The 12,384-nt window shown below is 38.5% G+C and overlaps 1 protein-coding gene across 18 annotated transcripts in view; it reads right to left on the bottom strand.

Annotated features, from left to right (window-relative positions):
- HUWE1 (HECT, UBA and WWE domain containing E3 ubiquitin protein ligase 1) overlaps positions 1 to 7,688 on the bottom strand; it is a 115,538-nt gene extending 107,850 nt beyond the window's left edge. For 13 of the 18 annotated variants that reach the window (XM_070741301.1, XM_070741311.1, XM_070741302.1 and 10 more), the window contains exons 1-2: positions 7,595 to 7,684; positions 5,721 to 5,863 (exon numbers count right to left, since the gene is read on the bottom strand). The gene's annotated coding sequence lies outside the window, so the exon portion shown is untranslated. Of the gene's footprint in view, positions 1 to 5,720; positions 5,864 to 7,594 lie in introns of those variants that run through there. The other 5 variants (XM_070741304.1, XM_070741306.1, XM_070741303.1 and 2 more) reach the window with 3 other exon arrangements.
- Positions 7,689 to 12,384: the final 4,696 nt, after the last annotated feature.

The raw sequence follows: 12,384 nt of genomic DNA, 5'->3' as shown, positions 1-12,384 counted from the left end.
TTATAGTCACATATTAATTGTAAAATCGGATACAATCCAGCTATGTGATGCAATTCATACAAAGATTCTACTCATTTCAAGTCCTTGTTTTGTTAATTGGTATGAGAATTTATAGTAAGTATTTTAAGAGTCTTCTATATAAATATGAAAAAAAAAACTCAATAAATAAGAATAAAATAAACATCTCAAACAGGAGAACAACATAAAAAATTTAGATGATATTAATAGAGTCCAGATGAGAATTCTGAAATAAAATTCCATAAAGTGTAATGGAAAGCAAAAGTATTTGCCCCAGAATTAATAGTTTCATTTTAGGAGGACTTCTTAGAACTATTTCAATATACAGGCAAGATCCTTCATCCTTCCTCAAGCCATGTAAAGTGTCAAAAATACTAATCTGATTCCAGAAACCCATAAAACTCTATAAACATTAGTTGTAATAGCATTCAGATTTATATACGTTTCACGGTGCTTTATAGCCCTCTCTAAGCCATTTACAAAAGTAAGCATATTGCCCCCAACAATCTGGGTCATTTTCTGGCCTTGGATGGAAGGAAGGCTGAGTCAACCTTGAGCCTACTGAGATTCGATCTGCCAAACTGCTGGCAGCTGGTGATCAGCAGAAGTAGCTTGCAGTACTGCACTCTAACCATTGCACCACTGAAGCTCTCTAGTAAACCAAATCTCAGCCAGTCTATAACAAGGACCTTCATTTTGGCTGAACTGAAACTTCATCAATCTTCCATGGCAGATCATATAAAATCTAACAATATTGCAATATTCTAAAACCAGAAGGTAGCAAGTACAATATAAAAATTAGAAGGCATCGACAAAGTCAAAGCACATGAAAAAACAAACAGGAAAGCCAAATTGTCCCTAAACGTTAGCTAATTTTCCATGATCACCAAGAAAAATGTTTCAGCAGCCTTTAGGTTAAAAAAAAATGTTTTGCAGTAGTTATTGGGTTCAAATTAATAAACTGAAAGATTAATTCAGAATTTCAATAGGCATGTATTTTGGAGAGAAACAATATGCAACAAACACTTCCTAACAATATTCTTACTATCCCATCTTTCCATCTATTTAAAAAACAAATAAATATGTTAAATCTTAGACCAGAGCAATTACAATTACTCAGAACAATCATACCTTTTCTTTAAGGTATTCAAATTTTACACATGGACTTAGCCAGTTTTATTTTACTCTTCAGAATCTGACAGAATTTTGTCCAAACAAAATGTCTTGGTCCTGTATCAGTCTTCTAAATTGAAGGCTCAAAATTATAGACATGGCCCTGTCATTATTCTTCCATTCAAAGTATGTCTTTAAATAATCATTAAGACTTCTCTTCCTTTGAATAAAATGGAAGGTAATGGAAGTTCAAATAAGGAAAGGAGCCATAGTCAGTATGGTGCAAATATAGTCAAGGTGCAAACTTCCCCAAACAGAAAGAAATTATCTTTGAAATCAATCTCAAGCTGTTTGAATATGACTGTACAGGACAGCATAACAGCAATGTTAATTCTGAGTGGCTAGATGTTATTACATGCTTCAACTAATTTTGAAATTTGTTCTATAAATGAAGAGGTTGTGCTCACTTTAGTATATTATATTCTTAAACATTCCAATAAATTGTAATCATATAAAAACAATGGAAAATTATGAACTTATTACAAGGGTACTTCAAAGAGTTGTCTGAGCAAATCTTCTCACTCTGAACATTTGTTTGTGAGTTTGCAAGTCACTCAGACAACCAAATGTGTTAAGCTGGTCAACAAGTATATCAGGTTTTAACAACTCTACTGTTATGACACATCAAATTAAAAGTCTCAGAGTAAGAGAATAGGATTGCCTCTGACAGTGATATTTACAAGCCAAATAACCATTTATGTAGTTTACTTGAATGCAGGATTCATTAAATATACATACAAAAGCCAAATTAATTTCCTCACTGAAATTACAGAAAGGCCATTACTTATATTTATAGTAGAAATGCTGCTTCCTGCACTAGATATTATTTCTATTATTGAAATATTTTGTAATAGGAAGCAAGAAAGAAGCATTAAATTTTGAAATTTTTAGAAAATGCCCTTTTATTATAGATGAGAACTCAGGGAAGTTAGCATGCTATTTTGGGAACACAGGATAAAGTATCCCACCATATAGCCTATTTCTAGGTTAAAATATGGCAAATATATTGCATGAGAAGTATGGGGCAAAATATTCAAGATTTCTAAGCAGTTATTAGTGGTCTATGCATTTTATCTATTAGCTATCTATCATCTATCTATTCATTTAAATAAATTTATTATTCAAAATACAAAACTAAATGCCAGATATCACTATAGGCATGTTTGATTTAATGCTTGGGGGTGATCAAATGAACCATCTCTAAACACTTATTATATTATACCAATTGAACATCTCCTAAGATGAAATTGACAAACACTAGCAAGTTAAATGATGCAATGTGTAGCTGTAACCCTAAGTAAATTGATAGCTATTGGTCAGAAATTTAGGTTATTATTTTTGGTTTCAAAGCAAGAGTCCTTTGGGAGTGGGGTGACATAGAAGTCAAATTAATTAATTAATTAATAGCAGGGGTTTTATTATGAGCTCCTATTCATACACATCAAATGAGGAGTACCTCAAGGATGGTACCTCAAATATCTCTTTCTTTTGTGTACCCAGAATAAAATGCTGAAAAAGAAACATAGATATTATGTTAGAGTACAGTGATCCCTCGATCTTCGCGATCTCGATCTTCGCGAAACGCTACACCACGGTTTTTCAAAAAAATAATAAATTAAAAATACGTCCGCGGTTTTTTTGCTATATTGCGGTTTTTCCCACCTGATGACGTCACTCTCTTCCTTCCTTCCTCATCTTTCTTTCTCTCTCTTTCTCTATCTTGCTTCTTCCTCTCTCACACTCTCTTCCTCCCTCTCTCATCTCTTTCTTTCCTTCTCTCTCTTTCTCTCTCTCTCCCCCTCTTGCTCTCGAGCGGGTGGGCGGGCGAGCGGCGGCGAGGAGCCGAAGATCGGGGTTTCCCCTTTGCGTGGGCGGCGGGGAAGACCCAGGGAAGGTTTCTTCGGCCGCCCAGCAGCTGATCTGCTCGGCAGCGCGGCAGCAGCGAGGAGCCGAAGATCGGGGTTTCCCCTTTGCGTGGGCGGCGGGGAAGACCCAGGGAAGGTTTCTTCGGCCGCCCAGCAGCTGATCTGCTCGGCAGCGCTGCTGCAGGAGGACCCGTGTCCGAAAGCCGGTGAGAGGGGTGGATCAGGCGGGCGGGCGAGCGGTAGCGGCGAGGGCGCCGGACGCGCTGGGGGGGGCGGGGGCAGCCGACATTCAAAGCAATCTTTGTCGGCTTCCGCACTTTCATCGCTCCCCGGCTCCACCATCTGCGCATGCGCGGCCATGGAAAAAGGGTGCGCATGCGCAGATGGTGTTTTTACTTCCGCACCACTATACTGCGGAAAATCGATTATCGCGAGAGGTCTTGGAACGTAACCCTAGCGATAATCGAGGGATCACTGTAATTAGTTTTTACTATTGTTTCTCTTTAGTTTGATAAATTGGGGCTTTGCAATTTTTCCTGAAAATGATACCTTATCCAATAGCCTTAATTTGTTCTAATTTTAACCCCATTATTGCTGATAAGATACAAAATTACAAAAATGTTCTATTTATTAAAATAGTAATATTCTATACCTTCTTTGATGAATATATATTGTACTTTATAAGGTACCTAAAATTAATTATGAATTTAGAAGTCTGATTTGGATCAGACTTTTATCATGAGCTCAAAAATTTACTATTATTATTTTGAGATACTGCCTCTGTCCAATCACATCAATCTGTCACATGGGTCCAGCGAGAGGATTTGCTGGGGTTGTTGACCCTAATCCATGAAAAAAAGTGTCATCAGACAGGACTCAGGAAGTGAACCTTATTTATTTATTTAATTAGATTTGTATGCCGCCCCTCTCCGTAGACTCGGAACCTTTTCTAGTGCGGCACCCACCTTTGGAAGATCATTCCACCCTAGAAGAGTTTGCCCCTTTGACCTTGCTAGCCCTTCCGGGAGGGCCAAAAAAAACATTATTGCCCTGCCATCTAATCACCAACGTGGGTATGGAGCATGGATAGCAGCTGTATTGCTAAGGAAATTGAGCTCTCCCACAGATTATGACTTTTTAAAATAGCTTTTAATGGTTCCTATTCTTTTTATATATTTAAATTTTTAATATTATGATTTTGGTAGTTTTCTTGCCTTATTTTTTTTATCCTTTTAGCTTTGTACATGGCCCAAACATACATGTAAGAGGGGCACCTGTATAAACTACAAAACAAAAGTGGCTTTGTCTAAACTTCCATCCTTGCTTCTCTATTAGCATTCACATAGAAACTGCGCAACACTTTTAATATTTAAGCATACATTATGACTACTGCTGCAAAGTAATAAAATATATTTTACAATATATGATTTGAAGATGGTATTTAGTATCAAAAGATACCTTTTAATGAAGTCAATATGTCTATTTCAGGAAAGACAGATGAAGAACTATTATGTATAACAAAATCAGTGAGGAAATGTAACAAATATATAAAAATGACTTATGATTTTCACATGTGCAATCCACTGGCATATGACTTGTCTCTCTTTACAATATACAATTTGCCCTGAACTGATCCAACAAAGCAGTTATGTTCTTATTAATATCTTCTCAGATGTCTTAAGTATCATAAAGGGATTAATACATGTAACTGTTGAAAGATGGAGGGTAGAAAGCAAATTGTCATTATTAGTTGGATGTAATGGTCAGCATACGTGTACATAACTACATAAAAAGAGCAAGAAAATCCAGCTATTGTTTTCAAGCAGCCAGATTTTCAAAACTTTCCAGAACACCAGGCGAGAGGGCACCATCCTTATCTCTAGAAAGATGCTGTTCCAAAGGCTGGGAGCCATAACAGAGAAGGTACATTTCCTGGATCACATAAGATAGCAATGCCTTCCATCCTTCCAAGGTGGGTAAAATGAGGGCCCGGATTGTAGGGGCAATATAATAATAATACTAAATAATTTATTGGATTTGTATGCCGCCCCTCTCCGTAGACTCGGGGCGGCTAACAACGATAATAAACACAACATCTACAATCCAATAATAAAAACAACTACAAACCCCTATTATAAAATATGCTGGCTCTGTTAAAAAGTGCTATTGCTAACATGTTGTAAGCCGCCCTGAATCTAAGGAGAAGGGCGGCATAAAAAATTTGAATATATAAACCTGGGGACCTGGAATGTACCCATTCTGTTGTAATTTACCAGGTAGGAAGAAACATTTGGAGACAGTCTCTCAGATATCCACCCCCTAAGGCTATACAGAGCTTGCTGATGTAGCCAAAAAAAAAAATCATTTACAGTAGATAATCATAGCACTTCAGATGCTAAGACTATCCTAATGGTCTGAAATTATGAAAATTCCCCATCTGTTAACACTTTGCTACAGGAAGCCACCGCCCCCCACTGCCCTCCCCCTCCCCCCCCAGCCTTTGCCCCTCCCCACAAGAAATAGTGACAGATGCACACAAATAGGTAAGGGTCAAAAACACTTATCCAAGAGTCATTGCTTGAAAATCAATACTTTTGAGATATTTTATGGAATCATCGTTTTGAAGGAAAACAAGCATTGCCCCACAGAAATTTCTGTACTAACCTGGAATCACAGCCAATCCATACTTGGCCTGTTCTGATATTCAAGTCACTTCTCTGCCACCTTTGCCTTACCGTAGCCAGACCAAGGAAATGCTTCCTGGTTTCTCAGTCAGTCTAATCCACTTATGTCAGATTATTCAAGGCCTGCAATAAATATAGATATATAAATTCTGGCTTTGGGCATATTTTTAAAGAACAGGCATTTTCTAAAAAGGCATTCTAGCTACTATATTACAAATGATTTGTCTTTCTTAACCTATCGTCTTAGCTATTAAATTTCTTTTAGATGCCAGAATGTTTCACAATATAATCAAGCTATTTAATTCACTTACATCTTACCTTTATGTACAGAAGCTAAAATCCTTCCTCTTATTTTCCCCCACAATAATGCTATAAGATAAACTGAGATGAGAATGTGAACCTCCATGCTTAGGGTGCCCTAGAACCTGGGTCTCTCCACTTCTATCCACTCCAGTACCTTGACCACTACAAAACACTGGCTCTCAAGTTATGTTGAGTTCACTAAGTAGCCCATAAATCATGCCAACCATCTCATGTGTAATTATTTTGTTTACCATCAAATACAGAATAAGCATCCTACATTCTTCTAGCCAACATAAACAAGGCAGACTAAGATATGCCAGACTCAGCACATTGCTTCATCATTTTTTTGTACCCAACAAGATTTTATACAATGAAGACTTAACAAAAATGCCAAAACAAGCCTTCTTAATTAATGTTTACTTCTACAATACTAAGATAACATTTTTTAAAAGTTATGTTTATCAACTCTTTTCCAATTCTTGTCTTTAACCTAAAAAGCCAGACTTTGGAGAAATAAACTTATCTTAAATACCCCAGTAAAAATTAGTAATTAAACAGTCATGTACACAAAAATATCTAGCCAAGAAAACTGCCAGTAAATGGTGCATTTTCCCTCCTTGCTATTCATTTTAATATGCTACAACCAGAGCATAAAAGTCATTCAGCCTTGGTTTTCTCTAAGAAGAGTTAGAAAAGCATATACATAACCTATTTGGGACACAGTTCTCTATCTAACATATCTTTACAAAAAGTCAGCGAAATTTACAATGATGGGTTACCCAAGAAATGTTTGAATTTGCTATATAGAATAAACAAAGTGTACCCTTATATGTGTGTATGTATATATGTGTGTGTGTACACACACACACACACACACACATACTAATGTAAAAATAGCTCCCAATAGTCTCTCCCAACCCGCAGCTTTCACGACCCCACTGCAATAGACTTGACGTAAAATAGCGCCATGGTTACATCCATAGTATTACCTCAAGTGTATTTTTATATACTGTATATACTGTATATACCTACACACACAAACACACCATTAACCCATTTGCCCGGGAGGTCGAAGTGGGGCCCTAAACGAATTATGCGGACTGGGCTCTCAAGGCTAACGCGTTAGCCGCCTAGCTTCCTAGCGTAGTACGTCGCGTTGACCTAAAAGGAGACGGGGGGCGGAGAGAAAGGCCGAAGTGTATCCGAAGACCCCTCTCCGGGACTCACGTGTCTCCTTTTGCGAGTGATGTGCGAGTGAGATATAAGGGGGGGGGGGGTTTCCTACCTCCGAAGGAACCGAGGCGAAGCACTTCGCCAATGGCCAACCAATTCCCAACCGAAGGACGACCGACGGCAAAACTACCACCACTTCCCGACTTCAGTCACCCCCCCCCCGCTTCATCTCCAGGGGAAAGCCAGGGCCCATTGTCCCGCCTCAGCAAACATCCCTTTTCTCACCCCACTTCCCCTCTTCCCTTCGGCTACAGCTTCAAGCGGTCCCCCGTAACTGGCGGATCCCGAGCGCCCCTTCAGCCCGGCTTGCACGGGTACCTGCTCCGGGACCGAAATGGAGGGGGTGTCAATGCCGTACCCCGTTGCCTCCCGCCGCCGCCATCTTAACAGCAGTCCCTGAGCCTCAGCCCCAGTTAAATCACGCGAGAACTCACCACCTGGTAGGGGAGCGAAAGAAGAGACGCGATAATTGAGGGCAGATCAGACGAGAACTTGGAGGAGCTGGGAGGGAAAGGAGGCAAGTCATGAGGAAACGAAACTCTCGCGAGAGGTTGTCTCAGGCGACCACTTCCCGCGAGAAGAACAAACCAGAAGAGAACGGGCGCGAGTGCCTGCAAATAGCATTCATGTCCGAGGAGCTTTTTTCGACAGGCGGAATATCGGAAGGGCCATTGTTAACTACGCACCCGGAGTTCCACGCTCGGAATGAACAATCCAACCAAGTAATTCTTCCTCGTGATGAGTACCGCGAGAACCGAAGCGGATTGTTTCTCGCGATAATCAACGCGACAATGCGAGAGTTTCAATCATGTTTTTTTTTCCGGGTATCTTTTTTTTTATGTCTGCTTTTGTTGCAGAAATTTTGAGTTTTTGAAAATTATATCATGTGAGGAACTGTCCACGGTTCAACCTGGCTAAACCCTGAAAGTTTCACCAGCCTTCCAATTAAAAGGAGCAAGAGAGAAAAGAAACTTAGCATCTAGAGAAAATTCCCGCGAGACTTCGTAAAGCCCCGACGAACTGCCGAGACTTGCGTGCCTGAGACAATCGTGGTGGGGAGGGTTGAAGCTAAATCTCGCGAGAGCTAGTGACAGTTTGCGGAAGTGTAACGCTGGTTTAATCTGTAGCGAGATTACGCAGGCGTTGAGTTTTGAGGGGGCTCGAAGAATGTAGTGGGCGCTAGGCCGGATAGAGGCGTTTCGGGGAACCCCCTCGAAAATTAGGGAGGTTTTTTTCCCCCTTCTTCTCGCATAACTTCGCGGGCGGTCGATAGAACTCTCGCGAAAGCTTGAGAAAGGAAGAACGAGACAAGGCTTGTTCCCACACAGACCGAGGTGCCGCTGACGCCCCCTAAAGGTGGAGGGTTGCGAAAGGGTTTTTTTTGCACCGTAGCGTGAGCGCGCGAAGCTGTCTCGAAAGTTCGTTCTGCTGAGGAGATCAAGAAATCCCCCGAGGCTGTAGGCGAAGAGCTGAAAGTCTGCCACCCCCCAAAAAAAAACCATTGGAAGAAGACAAGAGTTAGGCCACTCATCCTGTTGGTGCTAAATAAAAATTGTATGTTTAGGAAGCCGCCAAGAATTAGATTTCATTGAAATAAAGAACTATTTTTACTTATAAATTATTTTAAATAATCAGGTTATTCTGACATTAAACGGTAATTTTGAAAGTACCATGCACGAGTTGCAAGTTTTTCTTAGAAGGGCAGTTTTAAAGTAGTCAAAAATGTGAGGATTTTTTTAAAAATTTGTCCAACTTCATGGCCGATAAAACATTTTTCTGTAATCTAAAATTATAATTCCGAACACGTAATTTTACGAGTTACAATACAAAGTCTATTGAAGTAACAGGTGGGAGGATTTTTTTTTTAATTGGCGCAATTTCTAGGTACTTGGAAGCTGTTATTTAGCACAAACACATCCCTAACGTTTTGGTTCACCTATCTAGTTGTGTAGCTTTTTGAAATGGAAGAAAATCTTGTTTAACCAGCTTTATCAAGCATCATACAGTAATCTTAGCCTTTTTGCATTATCTTTCATTAACTTCGACAAACATTACTTGCAACTTGCAGGTGTTTTCACCTAAAACAGTAAAACTATGAAAGATCCAACACAAATTGATATTAAATACTTCTAACCTGCAACATTCCAATAATATAGTAACTGGAAAGGGAGAGCACATATATAAATTAATTCAAATTAGGTTTGTGTGCAAACATGCTTATATTAAATGTGGTTCACATATCTGAACCATAATAGATTTTGAGTTATTAAACTTATGGTTTGGAAGCATATGACATGATTGTAACCAATTATACTTGGCAAACTCTGGCATACTTTGTGGAAGTCACATTTAGGAAATGCAAACCTGATCTAGGTTCTAGTTTACACAGTAATTATCTAATATAATATTGTTATAATACTGTAATATTATATTGTTCATCTCACTTGTGTGTATAAAGAGCATTGGGTTTACCTTTGTTCAATGTTTACCCTAATGAAGAAGGTTGGTAACTGCACTAATTCTTCAGGGTATGAACCAGAGCCAATTGCATTATTACATTAACATTTTGCAGGAATATTAACCATGTTTCTCCAAAAATAAGACAGGGCCATATATTTTTGACCCCCGAAATATGGCCTTGGCCTTATTTTTGAGGGTTGGCATATTTTGGGGGTGCTGTAGGCAGCGAGCGTGAGACTAGATGTCCCATTGCCGACTCCCTGTTCTTGGTGCCAGTCTGGTCTGCCACTACTGCCTCATGGAGCAGGACTTGTGCCATTGCATACACAAACTGCAGGACTGCCACAAGCTTCACCATACAGTATAGCTGGGGTCCTGCTGCCGTTCATGCATGCAACAACAGAAGCCTTGCGTCCTGCTCCACAAGGCAGCAGCAGTGGCGTGAATCTCAGGCTCATTTCTGGCAGGTGGGGACCAGTTGGCTCATGAGACACGTGTCTTATCTAACACTTGTATCTCTGTCGCGTTCCTCGGCATTGTGTCCAGAGAAGAAAACTACCCGCAAGTTCAATCAAACTTCTCAAATGTGACGGAGCTACAAGTATCAGATAAGACACATGTCTCACGGCCCAACCTGTCCCACCTGCTAGAAATGAGTCTGAGACTCATGCCATCACTGCTGCCTTGTGGAGCAGGACACAAGGCTTGTGTTGTTGCATGCACGAACAGCAGCAAGACCCCAGCTGTGCTGTATGATGAAGCTCTGGGGAGCTTATTTCAGCACATGCGCTGAAAAGCCTGATTGGCTTTCCTATGGGGTCATGTATTATTTCCCCGGAAACATGATATTATGTACTGTGGAAACATTTTAGAGAAAGAAGAAACTGCATATCACACCTGTCCTAGCACATTGTAATGAGGTTACCAAAAGTAGTGTTAAGTTTTGTTTAAGAATCATACTGGATGATTCAATTGTTCAACCTGGCTTTGATGTAATAACATCTGGTGTGAATCCATTGATTTGTAGATCATGGTTCTAGATCATGTCAGATTGTAACAGGCAGTTATTTTGTCTTAGCATGTATTGTGTAAACCCAGCAAATAATTAGTTAGCATTTTCGATTAATCTAGCCAAATTGTGGTTTATTAAATAAATCATAGTTAAATATACTTAAATGCTATTTGAATGAGGTCTAACCCTTATAATATTTAGAAGCTGCAAATAAACTATAACCACTTACCCTGTTTTCTTGACATGCTGGTTAAAATTCACATCCAACATAATTAGGACCACAGTGGCTGAGATGAGGATTGTGGGACAAATAGCTGGAGGATATTATTTCAGGGAAAGAAAGCTGAAATAAAAATGCTGCAAGCATAGAACATATGCAGATATGTTAAAAACATACAATATGTGATTTTGATATGCATGCCTTATACAAATTCATGAATGGCAATCTTCTATATATGTGCTTGGAAGAAAATCTGGCTGACAAATTTACACTCGTAAGACCACTGCCTTATTTATGATATGTGGAATCAGTGGCTCTGTAATTTGGGTCACTTGTATGCAGACTTTTTTCAGCAGGACAGTACTTGCAGTTTTTCTAGTGTTACAAAAATCAATGAAAACTTTAGTAATTTAATATCCATAAATTTGAATTCCATTTTAAAGTGCTTATGGATATCCCTTTTTCCTCTCATTTTAATTAATTAAAGAAAAAGGGATTTTTGAAAAAGTTTGTTCACTAGAGGGCAGCAAATTTCACTAGAATTAGGGAAACGGTAGGAAATAGATCTTGTAGTATTGTCCTGGATTTTCAAACATTTTCAGACTGAAACATTTGTTATTTTAAAAATAAACACTTGGAAACCCTGATCAAAAGGCAAAGCTCTAGTGATAGAAAATTGGCTTTTATAACTCTTAATTTCATGGAACACTTAGGATTCCCCAGAAAACATCTGGAAAACCGCAAGGCAAGGAGTAGCTTTACTTTTTAATTTTTTTCATTATTGTGAGAAAGAGTTCCCCATTAAATAACTAGATATCACATATAAATTATTTATATCTAAAAAATTATATCACATGTAAATTATATTTTTCTTTTGCTTCAATAAATGAGATATACAGTACCAAATTCGAGGAGATGGCCCTTAATTTTAAAAAGACAATCTGTTTGCATATTTTTAGAATTAAGACTAAAAGACTGAGCAAGAAACAATATTCTTGGAACAATATGGAAAACAAGGGGAAGAAATTTCTCATCTGGCTCTGGCACATACCTTGAAGAAGAATTCAAACATTATTACCAAATCAATAGATAACCCTATGATGATTTTTTTTAACTTATAACAGATATTTCCAGAAAATTTTGTACACACATTTTAGAAACAAAAATTTCAAGTACGTATCTACCAGTGAAAAATATTTAACACACATTTTCCACCTATGCTTAATTACTATTTATATATTCTGTTGGTTCCATTACCAGAAGCTAAAGCATAAATCATGGTTAACAAATCAATTTGATTGTTTTCACATAACACACATCCACAAAGTATTTCATAACATACCATGATTGCTTTATTCATTTGCTAATGTAGTTTGAGTCTGACTTAACCACTGTAGTTTATTTATTATTTAAACA

This window comes from Erythrolamprus reginae, chromosome 2, assembly GCF_031021105.1.
Source record: "Erythrolamprus reginae isolate rEryReg1 chromosome 2, rEryReg1.hap1, whole genome shotgun sequence".
NCBI lineage: Eukaryota > Metazoa > Chordata > Lepidosauria > Squamata > Dipsadidae > Erythrolamprus > Erythrolamprus reginae.
Note: the sequence above shows the minus strand (reverse complement) of the source record. Positions and strands in the feature narration are given on the sequence as shown.